Genomic DNA, 11,206 nt, shown 5'->3' on the forward strand with positions numbered 1-11,206 from the left:
TATTCGTTGAATCAGAAAAAACAAGGGAATTCCAGAAAAACATCTACTTCTGCTTCATTAACTATGCTAAAGCCTTTGAATGTGTGGATCACAACAAACTGTGGAAAATTCTTAAAGAAATAGGAATGCCAGACCACCTTACCTGCCTCCTGAGAAAACTGTATGCAGGTCAGGAAGCAACAGATAGAACCAGACATGAAACAACAGACTGGTTCCAAATTGGGAAAGGAGTGTGTCAAGGCTGTATATTGTCATCCTGTTTGTTTAATTTATATGCAGAGTACATCATGCAAAATGCTGGGCTGGAAGAATCACAAACTGGAATCAAGATTGCCGGGAGAAATATCAACAACCTCAGGTATGCAGATGATACCACTCTAATGCCAGAAGGCAAAGAGGAATTAAAAAACCTCTTGATGAGGGTGAAAGAGAAGAGGGAAAAAGTTGGCCTTAAAGCTCAACATTCATTGGTTTATATTTCTGTTTTTGTGCCAGTACCATACTGTCTTGAAAACTGTAGCTTTGTAGTATAATCTCAAGTAGGAAGGTTGATTCCTTCAGCTCCACTCTTCTTTCTCAAGATTGCTTTGGCTATTCCGGGTCTTTTGTGTTTCCATATGAATTGTGAATTTTTTTTTCTAGTTCTGTGAAAAATGCCATTGGTAATTTGATAGGGATCACATTGAATCTGTAGATTGCATTTGGTAGTATAGTCACTTTCACAATATCTTCCTACACAGGAACATGGAATATCTCTCCATCCATTTATGTCATCTTTGATTTCTTTCATCGGTGTCTTATAATTTTCTGTATATATTTCTGTTGTCTCTGTAGGTAGGTTTATTCCTAGATATTTTATTCTTTTTGTTGTAATGGTGAATGGGATTGACTCCTTAACTTCTCTTTCTGATTTTTCATTGTTAGTATATAGGAATGCAAATGATTTCTGTGTATTGATTTTATATCCTGCGACTTTGCTAAATTCACTGATTAGCGCTAGAAATTTCCTGATAGTATCTTTAGAATTTTCTATGTTTAGTATCAAGTCATCTGCAAACAGTGAGAGCTCTTCTTCCTGAGAGCTTCTTTTCTGATCTGGATTCCTTTTATTTATTTTTCTTCTCTGATTGATGTAGCTAGGAATCAAAAACTATGTTACGTAATTGTGGTGAGAGTGGACACCCTTATCTTGTTCCTGATCTTAAGGGAAATGGTTTCAGTTTTTCACCATTGAGAATAATATATGCTGTGGGCTTATCATATATGGCCTTTACTGTGTTGAGGTAGGTTCCTTCTAAGCCCATTATTCGAAGAGTTTTCATGATAAATGGGTGCTGAATTTTGTCAAAGGCTTTTCCTGCATCTATTGAGATTATCATATCGTTTTTATCTTTAAATTTGTTAATATGGTGTATCACATTGATTGATTTTTGTATATTAAAGAATCCTGGCATCAACTTGATCATGGTGTATGAGCTTTTAAATGTGTTGTTGAATTCTGTTTGCTAGAATTTTGTTCAGGATTTTTGCATCTATGTTCATCAGTGATATTGGTCTGTAGTTTTCTTTTTGTTGTTGTTGTCTTTGACTGATTTTGGTATCACGGTGATGCTGGCCTCATAGAATGGAATAAGATAGAAAGTCCAGAAATAAACCCACACACTTATGGGTAGTTCATTTTTGACAAAGGAGGCAAGAATATACAATGGGGCAAAGATAGCCTCTTCAATAAGTGGTGCTGGGAAAACTGGACAGCTACATGTAAAAGAATGAAATTGGAACACTTCCTAACACCATACACAAAGATAAACTCAAAATGGATTAAAGACCTAAATGTAATTACCAGAAACTATAAAAGTCTTAGAGGAAAACATAGGCAGAACACTCAATGACAAAAATCAAAGCAAGATCCTCTATGACCCACCTTCTAGAGTAATGGAAATAGAAACAAAAGTAAACAAGTGGGACCTAATTAAACTAAAAAGCTTTTGCATAGCAAAGGAAATTATAAGCAAGGTGAAAAGACAATCCTCAGAATGGGAAAATAGCAAATGAAACAACTGACAAAAGATTAATTTCCAAAATATACAAGCAGCTCATACAACTCAATACCAGAAAAACAAACAACCCAATCAAAAAGTGGGAAAATGACCTAAATAGATATTTTTCCAAAGAAGACACACAGATGGCTAACAAACACATGAAAGTTTGCTCAACATAGTTCATTTTTCAGTTCAGTTCAGTTGTTCAGTCACGTCCAACTCTTTGCAACCCCATGAATCACAGCATGCCAGGCCTCTCTGTCCATCACCAACTCCCGGAGTCTACCTAAACCCATGACCATTGAGTTGATGACGCCATCCAACCATCTCATCCTCTGTTGTCCCCCTCTCCTCCTGCCCCCAATCCTTCCCAGCATCAGGGTCTTTTCCAATGAGTCAGATCTTTGCATCAGGTAGCCAAAATATTGGAGTTTCAGCTTCAACATCAGTTCTTCCAATGAACACCCAAGACTGATCTCCTTTAGGATGGACTGGTTGGATCTCCTTGCAGTCCAAGAGACTCTCAAGAGTCTTCTCCACAGTTCAAAAGCATCAATTCTTCAGTGCTCAGCTTTCTTTATAGTCCAACTCTCACATCCATACATGACTACTGGAAAAACATAGCTTTGACTAGACGGACCTTGTTGACAACGTAATGTCTCTGCTTTTTAATATGCTGTCTAGGTTGGTCATAACTCCTTCCACGGAGTAAGCGTCTTTTAATTTCATGGCTGCAGTCACTGCAGTGATTCTGGAGCCCCAAAAAATAAAGTCTGACACTGTTTCCACTGTTTGCCCATGTATTTTCCATGAAGCAATGGGACCGGATGCCATGATCTTTGTTTTCTGAATGTTGAGCTTTAAGCCAACTTTTTCACTCTCCTCTTTCACTTTCATCATGAGGCTTTTTAGTTCCTCTTCACTTTCTGCCATAAGGGTGGTGTTATCTGCATATCTGTGGTTATTGATATTTCTCCCAGCAATCTTGATTCCAGCTTGTGCTTCTTCCAGCCCAGCGTTCCTCATGATGTACTCTGCATATAAGTTAAATAAGCAGGGTGACAATATACAGCCTTGACATACTCCTTTCCTGATTTGGAACCCGTCTGTTGTTCCATGTCCAGTTCTAACTGTTGCTTCCTGACCTGCATACAGGTTTCTCAAGAGGCAGGTCAGGTGGTCTGGTATTCCCACCTCTTAGAGCAATGCAAATCAAAACTACAATGAGATATCACATCACACCAGTCAGAATATCCATCATCAAAAATTCTACAAACAATAAATGCTGGAGAGGGTGTGAAGAAAAGGGAACCCTCTTGCCTTGTTGGTAGCAATGTAAACTGATACAGCTACTATGGAAGATAGTATGGAGATTCCTTTCAAAGCTAGGAATAAAACCACCATATGACCCAGAAATCACACTCCTAGGCATATACCCTAAGGAAACCAAAACTGAAAGAGACACATGAACCCCAATGTTCACTGTAGCACTATTTAGCTAGTTTTTAGCTATTCTAGCACAATAGCTAGAACATAGAAACAACCTGGATGTCATCAGCAGATGAATGGATAAAGAAGTTGTGGTGCATATACACAATGGAATATTACTCAGCCTTAAAAAGAAACACATTTGAGTCAGTTATAATGAGGTGGATGAACCTACAGCCTACTATACAGAGTGAAGTGAGTCAGAAAGAGAAAGATAGATATTATATACTGTCACATATACATGGAATCTAGAAAGATCGTACTGATGAATTTATTTGCAAGGCAGCAATGGAGAAACAGACATAGAGAACAGATGTATGGACACGGGGAGAGGGGAGGAGAGGGTGAGATGTATGGAGAGAGTAACATGGAAACTTACATTACCATATGTAAAATGGATAGCCAATAGGAATTTGCTGTATGTCTCAGGGAACTCAAACAGGGACTCTGTGTCAACCTAGAGGGATGGGATGGGGAGGGAGATGGGAGGGAGGTTCAAGAGGCAGGGGACATTTGTATACCTATGGCCGATTCATGTTGATGTTTAACAGAAAACAACAAAATTCTGTAAAGCAATTATCTTTCAATTGAAAAATAAATAAATTTAAAAAGCAGAGATATCACTTTGCTGACAAATGTCCACATAGTCAAAGCTATTTTTTTCCAGTAGTCATGTATGGATGTGAGAGTTGGACCATAAAGAAGGCTGAGTGCCAAAGAATTGCTGCTTTAGAATTATGGTGCTGTAGTAGTAGTAGTAGAAGACTCTTGAGAATTCCTTAGATTGCAAGGAGATCAAACCAGTCAATCTTAAAGGAAACCAATCCTGAATATTCTCTAGAAGGACTGATGCTAAAGCTGAATCTCCAATACTTTGACCACCTGATGTGAAGAGCTGACTCTTTTGAAAAGACCCCTGTGCTGGAAAAGATTGAGGGCAGAAGGAGAAGGGAGCGACAGAAGATGAGCTGGTTGGATAGCATCAATGACTCAACAGACATGAGTTTGAGCAAGCTCGGAGATAGTGAAGGACAGGGAAGTCTGGTGTGCTACAGTCCACGGGGTCACAAAAAGTTGAATGTGACGTAGAGACTAAACAGCAGCAACAAATACATACAATGGAACATTACTCAGCCATTACAAAATGAAATCTTTCCATTTGCCACAACATGGAAGGATTTAGGGGTGTTGTGGTAAGTGAAATAAGTCAGATAAAGACAAATACCACATGATCTCTCTTATATGTGGACTCTAAATAACATAACAAACAAAATAATGAAAAGCCTCAAAGAAAACTGGTGGTTGCCAGAGGGGAAAGGTGTGTTTGAAGGAGATTAAGGGATAAAAATCTCCAGTTATATATAAACCACAGGGATGTAGTACCCAGCATAAGCAGTATGACTGATAATATTGTGATAACTTTGCATGGGGAAAGATGGTTACTAGACTTACTGTGGTGATCTTTTTATAATGTATGCAAATATCAAATCCCTACATAGCACACCTGAAACTAACATAATATATAGTACATCAACTATATTTCGGTTAAAAAAAATGAGAAACAAGATTCCAAAAGATAGGGTAGGGAATGGTTTAGAGGTCTAACATTAGTTAAATCCCAGTTGTTAGATAATAAATGACCTCTGATTATATTTGAACTTAAGATTTGGGTTTTAAAAATTATATCTACATATTGTTTTTACATAAGAATAACTTTTAATACAGTAAGAATGAAAAATTATGTAAGATTATTCTAAACTTTAATTAATAACCAAGAAAGCCTAAGTGAAGTGAGTATTAAAATTATACTGGATTGTATTCATTTCAAATTTGTTAGAAACTTGAAATATGATACTAAGTACAAACTGCATATTTGAAATGATGATATGATTGGCAGTGCTAGAAAATTTAATTAAAATAAGCTTAATAAAGAAAACAGAACATTTGCTGAAAACCACACAGGAAATTGTGTACTCTGATTGAAGCTTGTCAGTTTATAAGAAAAAGGTTGGACTTTCTAAGAAAAAGGTTTTACCCCTTCTTGATTATATTCAAGTTAAGGAGCAAACCAGACACATCTATCCCTTTCACAAAGAGTTCACAGATGTTCTGTTAGTTTCTAAAATGTTCTATTATATTCTGCTAATATCTATTGGCCAGAAATGGGTCATATTGCCATTGTCATATCACCACTTCGCTGCAAAGAGTCTAGGAAAGCAGTATTATGAATTAAAAGTACTACTTCCCTGAGGGGTAGTGGTGAAATGGAGCTGCATTTTTAAGAAGGAAGGAGAGAAACTACCTGGTAACTGTTTTGTAACAATGTTATAAAATGTTTACTGTATGTTAGAGTATCTGTCAGAATATGTCTATAGTGTTAATCCAGCTGTTTGAGTGAGCCTAAGAAGGCTGATCGCCGAAGAATCGATGCTTTTGAACTGTGGTGTTGGAGAAGACTCTTGAGAGTCCCTTATACTGCAAGGAGATCCAACCAGTCCATTCTAAGGGAGATCAACCCTGGATGTTCATTGGAGGGACTGATGCTAAAGCTGAAACTGCAATACTTTGGCCAGCTCATGCGACGAGTTGACTCACTGGAAAAGACTCTGATGCTGGGAAAGGTTGGGGGCGGGAGGAGAAGGGGACGACTGAGAATGAGATGGCTGGATGGCATCACCGACTCTGTGGACATGAGTTTGAGTGTACTCCAGGAGTTGGTGATGGACAGGGAGGCCTGGCGTGCTGTGATTCATGGGGTCGCGGAGAGTCGGACACGACTGAGCGACTGAACTGAACTGAACTAAATCCTTGGAAGGAAAGTTATGACCAACCTAGATAGTATATTAAAAAGCAGAGACATTACTTTGCCAACAAAGGTCCGTCTAGTCAAGGCTATGGTTTTTCCCGTGGTCATGTATGGATGTGAGAGTTGGACTGTGAAGAAAGCTGATCGCCGAAGAATTGATGCTTTTGAACTGTGGTGCTGGAGAAGACTCTTGAGAATCCCTTGGACTGCAAAGAGATCCAACCAGTCCATTCTAAAGGAGATCAATCCTGGGTGTTCATTGGAAGGACTGGTGCTAAAGCTGAAACTGCAATACTTTGGCCACCTCATGCGACGAGTTGACTCACTGGAAAAGAGTCTGATGCTGGGAGGGATTGGGGGCAGGAGGAGAAGGGGACGACAGAGAATGAGATGGCTGGATGGCATCACCGACTCGATGGACATGAGTTTGAGTGAACTCTGGGAGTTGGTGATGGACAGAGAGGCCTGGAGTGCTGTGATTCATGGGGTCACAAAGAGTTGGACACGACTGAGCGACTGAACTGAACTGAATATGTGCATTAAGGTCAATAAAATTAGTTATAAAGTCCCTTAATGAATATTGTTTCTTGGAAAAAAAGAGAATTCTTTTTTTTTTTTTTTTTTGCAGATTTGGCCCTTCTCCTTATCAATATCTCATCTATTACTGTTTCATTTTTTGCTTATTTCAGACCCAACTGTTGTCTGAGAATATACCTCGAGGACCACAGTACCTCGGAAAAGAGAGGGCTAAAGAAGTGGAACTCTGAGCCAGGATCTAGCTTGGGCCTGAGCAGATTTTTTCTTTAATGTTTTACATATTAGGTTTCTGTATAAACTTTTTTTTGAAAAATGTGTTCCATTTACTCATTTTTTAAAATCCTGGATTATGGACAGTGCTTTACAAAGAGCAGATTAATACAAGTTTCCAGAATTGCATGGTCTAATACATTTGATGTTTTTGGGAATCAGACTCTTGAAAGAGGTGTGATTTAAGGCAACTTGGACACATAGGTTTGAACAGGCTCATTAGTCTTTTCACTATTGTGTTCATTAATGACCATGGTATGAAACTGTCTGATACCTGTTAGCCAGAGACATTGCATGCATAAGCCAGGGGTTGAGGAACCAGGGCAGCAAAGATTACAATCAGGAAACACCATGGTTTCCTAGGTTAACTACTTAAGAACTGTTTTAGCTAGAAGCCTCCTCTGGCTCTGACATGACTATTTTAAAGACTATTTTATTGAAGTATTAGTACATGCAGACTAGTATATATAGGATGGATGGATAAGCAATATGACTATATTTTAAAGAAACTTTTGCTAAAATCTTAAGTGGCTTAGATTTGCTGTCAAGAAATATTTTTTCATCTTTGAAATATTGGCTTAATCCCTTAGTAAAATTATAGAATGTGATTTTTTATATCTTTTTTCCTATCTTTACAGGTATAGAGAAGTTTTAAAAGTTGCTCATGTATTCTTTGGCCTCAAATAAGACATGTTTTATAGCCATATTGAGTCTCACACAAGATGTGGTTAAAGTCAGTCACTAGAATTAGAAGTTAAAAACAAGGAGGGGTAAGTGTCCCATGTATACAGTATTCATATGGTTAGAAGTAAGAATTCACTTGGTAAGAGATTTTTCAGCCATTGAAATGATATTTACAAAGTTAATGTGGGATCATGAAATGATATAATCTTTAATGGAAGTGAAGGACATAATTATATATGATGTAATTATTATTTTACTTTAAAATATATTCTCAATGTCCCTTGATCCAGCAATTCTATTTCCTAAATAGATGTGCAAAGATAAATAGACAAGGATGTTTACTCCATTTTTTACAATATAAAAAAATTGGAAACAAATCTTTATCAGTAGTGATTACATAAAAAATACCATGGTACATCCATTCAATGAGATACTAAATAGTAATTTTTTAAATGGAGTAGATATATATCTGGACTTTGATATTGTTGTCTGGATAGTGTTTGTGAAAAAAAGGAAATTATAGAACAGAATATATAGCATAAGCCATTTGGTACAAAAATGTTGCAACTCTCTAGTTGCTATGTGTGGGCTTCTCATTGCGTGGCTTCTCTTGTCCTGGAGTGTTGGTAACTAAGTTGCTTGAGCTTTAGTAATTGCAGCACATGGGCTCAGTGGTTGCGGCTCCTCAGCTCTAGAGCACAGGCTCAGGAGTTGTGGAGCACAGGCTTGGTTTCTCCATGGCGTGTGGGATCTTCCCAGACCAGAGACTGAACCCATACCTCCTGCATTGACAGGTGGATTCCTTACCACTGAACCACCAGTAAAGGAGAGGAAGTCCTCTCCTTTACTTTTTATGTTGTTTGTAGAAAGTATGATGACTGATAATACTATATAATGCTCTACATATGATTTATAATACAAAATACATAAAATTTCTGCATAGAAAAAGATGTTATAATAATCGTTTTTAGTTTGCAAACCGTGAAAGGTTTTTAAAATTGTTTTGTGCTCTAATAAATTCTATTCCCTGTGTATATGTGTACTTTTTCTTCCTTTTTTTGGACGTGCTGGGCAGATTATGGGATCTTAGTTCCCAGACTAGGGATCAAACTTGTGCTCCCTGCAGTGGAAGTGTGGAGTCTTAACCACTGGACTGCCACGGAATCCCATGACCTTTTAATTTTTTAAAAAGGAAGAAAGTAGGGAGGCAGGGAAGGAGTTGTTAGGGATTAGATTAGGTCATTTAAACACCTACACATCTTCTATCTTCAATTTATTCTCTTTCGTCACTGACAATGTAGTGTTTTCAGAATGCAAATGCAAAATGTGCAATTAGATGGATTAGGCTATTTAAGAAGGCCAGAGTGGCAGGGTCACGGGTGGCGGGGCGGGGGTGGTGGTGTTGCAGAGTGGACAGCATCAGGGATAGATCCACTGATCGCTTTTGCTGGAGGTTTTCCACCACATGTGTTCTTACCACTGTATTAATCATACAAACTGCTGACAGTGGAATTCCTCATAACAGTGGACAGTTGCTCCAAGGGCACAAATTCTCCATTTGCTGGTAAGGAAGCAGCAATGCATCTGACTCCAAGCTAGAGTCAATTTTAAACAAATAGTGGCTTTAAGTTTTCTAGAGCATTAGAGTCTTGAGGTAATAAGTTCTTCAACCATATGACATCAGCTTATTTCTCAGAAGAACTCCCAGCTGAGTTTTTCTCAGAAATGTTGACCATCTGAGGCAAAAATGAAGACAGCATTTCCTCCCCTCAGAAATTCCTTTTCTGGCAAGCTCTCTTGTGGGCAGATTTTAATATGCCAAGAGTATGGAGCAGACTTCAGATGTCCCAGAATGTGAATTCCATGGGTCATGGTTCATAAATGGACTATGGTACCACTCACAGGAAACTGCAACCAGGATCTCTATTTTTTCCATTACCTACAGCTCTGCTGACTTTCCACCTTTCTAAGAAACGAGGGATGGGGGCCAGGGATCAACAAATGGCAGCCAGATCAAAATTCCAAGTCACCAACCAAAACCACAGCAGGTGAGGTTTGCCTCAAAACCAGAAGCACAACCAGATTTACGGCGTGGGAATCACCAAACAGCAGTATCGTTTTGCAAGGAGCTTGCTGATAGAAATAATTTCATCGATGGGAAATCATCACATTAGTTCACTTCTTTGCAGTCCTGTTTTTAATTGGCGTGCCCAAAGGCTTTTTGGCAGGAATTGCAGAATACATAAATAAGGTCATTTCATGACATAAAACCTTTTCAAACGCCAAAAGTCAGAAAGGAAAGAAGAGGTGATTCAAATGCCACAGAGACAAAAATGTGTTTTTCTGGGACAAAGGAAAATGAATGATTTAAGTTTGTGGCAAATTTTAGTCTCCTTCCTGCACACACAGAGACAATCTTTTTAAAAAATTCTATTCAGCACTTGGGTACAAGCACAGGGTGTACCCAGGAAGTTCAAATGATGATGATCGTTATTAATACCCTTGTTTTCCTCACTTGCTCATTGCCAAGTAAAACAAGAAATTAAGCACAAGCTGCAGCAGCAAGCCGACCCTGAGTGTCCTAAATAGGAAAGGCCCCATCAGCTTTTCCGTTTCCTATAGGGCAGGGTTCCTGCTCTTGTAAGGATGGCGCCTTGGAGAAGATTACCAAGTGTGTCATACTGGCTACTGTCTCATTTCTCTGGGTAGAAGGGTTTCCTACACTTCCCTGGATATGATGGAAACAGAAACAAGTGCTCCCTAGAAGATGGTTCCTTGCTCAGCATTCAGAATACAAAGAGATCCTGAAGGATGCTTTCAGTGGCTGTTTTCTCTCCAGAAATGCAACGTCCATCTGGGGCCAGGTGTGGTTTTGTGTTGTTTTCTCTGGGGGGAAGGGGGTTGGGGGGGTTGCAGACTTCTATCTTTGTAGGCAGTTCACAATCAGTTTTGAGACTGGAGGCTAAAGCAGAGATGCTGTGCTCCCAGAGGCATGCAGTTTTCAGTTAAAGTGGCCAAAGGAATGTCCCAGCCAGGCGTTTCTACCAAGGAGGCAAGCTAAGGGATCCTTTCTACTTTTTGGAACTTCACTGAACAGTGGAAGGAAGAAATGAGTATGGTTTCATTTTTTCCCTGCTTCTTTTTTTAAAAGCTGAAACAGGAGCAGAATTGTAACTGTCACAAGCTGACTAGAATTTTTTTTTTTTTTTTTACAGTACCAAAGTCTTTAAAATCCTTGGAACACTGGTGAGAACTAATGTTTTTGTTGGGACCTTTACATTAGTGCGCAAGTTACATGTGCACAGTGCCAGCCGCTGCCCAGGGGCTCCACATCTGAGGAGAGTGGGGATGGCGAATCATTCTAGCCATGGTCTGGAGT

This window comes from Moschus berezovskii, chromosome 18 (assembly GCF_049115385.1).
Source record: "Moschus berezovskii isolate FMDL1 chromosome 18, NW_MosBer_1.0, whole genome shotgun sequence".
Classification (NCBI taxonomy): Eukaryota; Metazoa; Chordata; class Mammalia; order Artiodactyla; family Moschidae; genus Moschus; species Moschus berezovskii.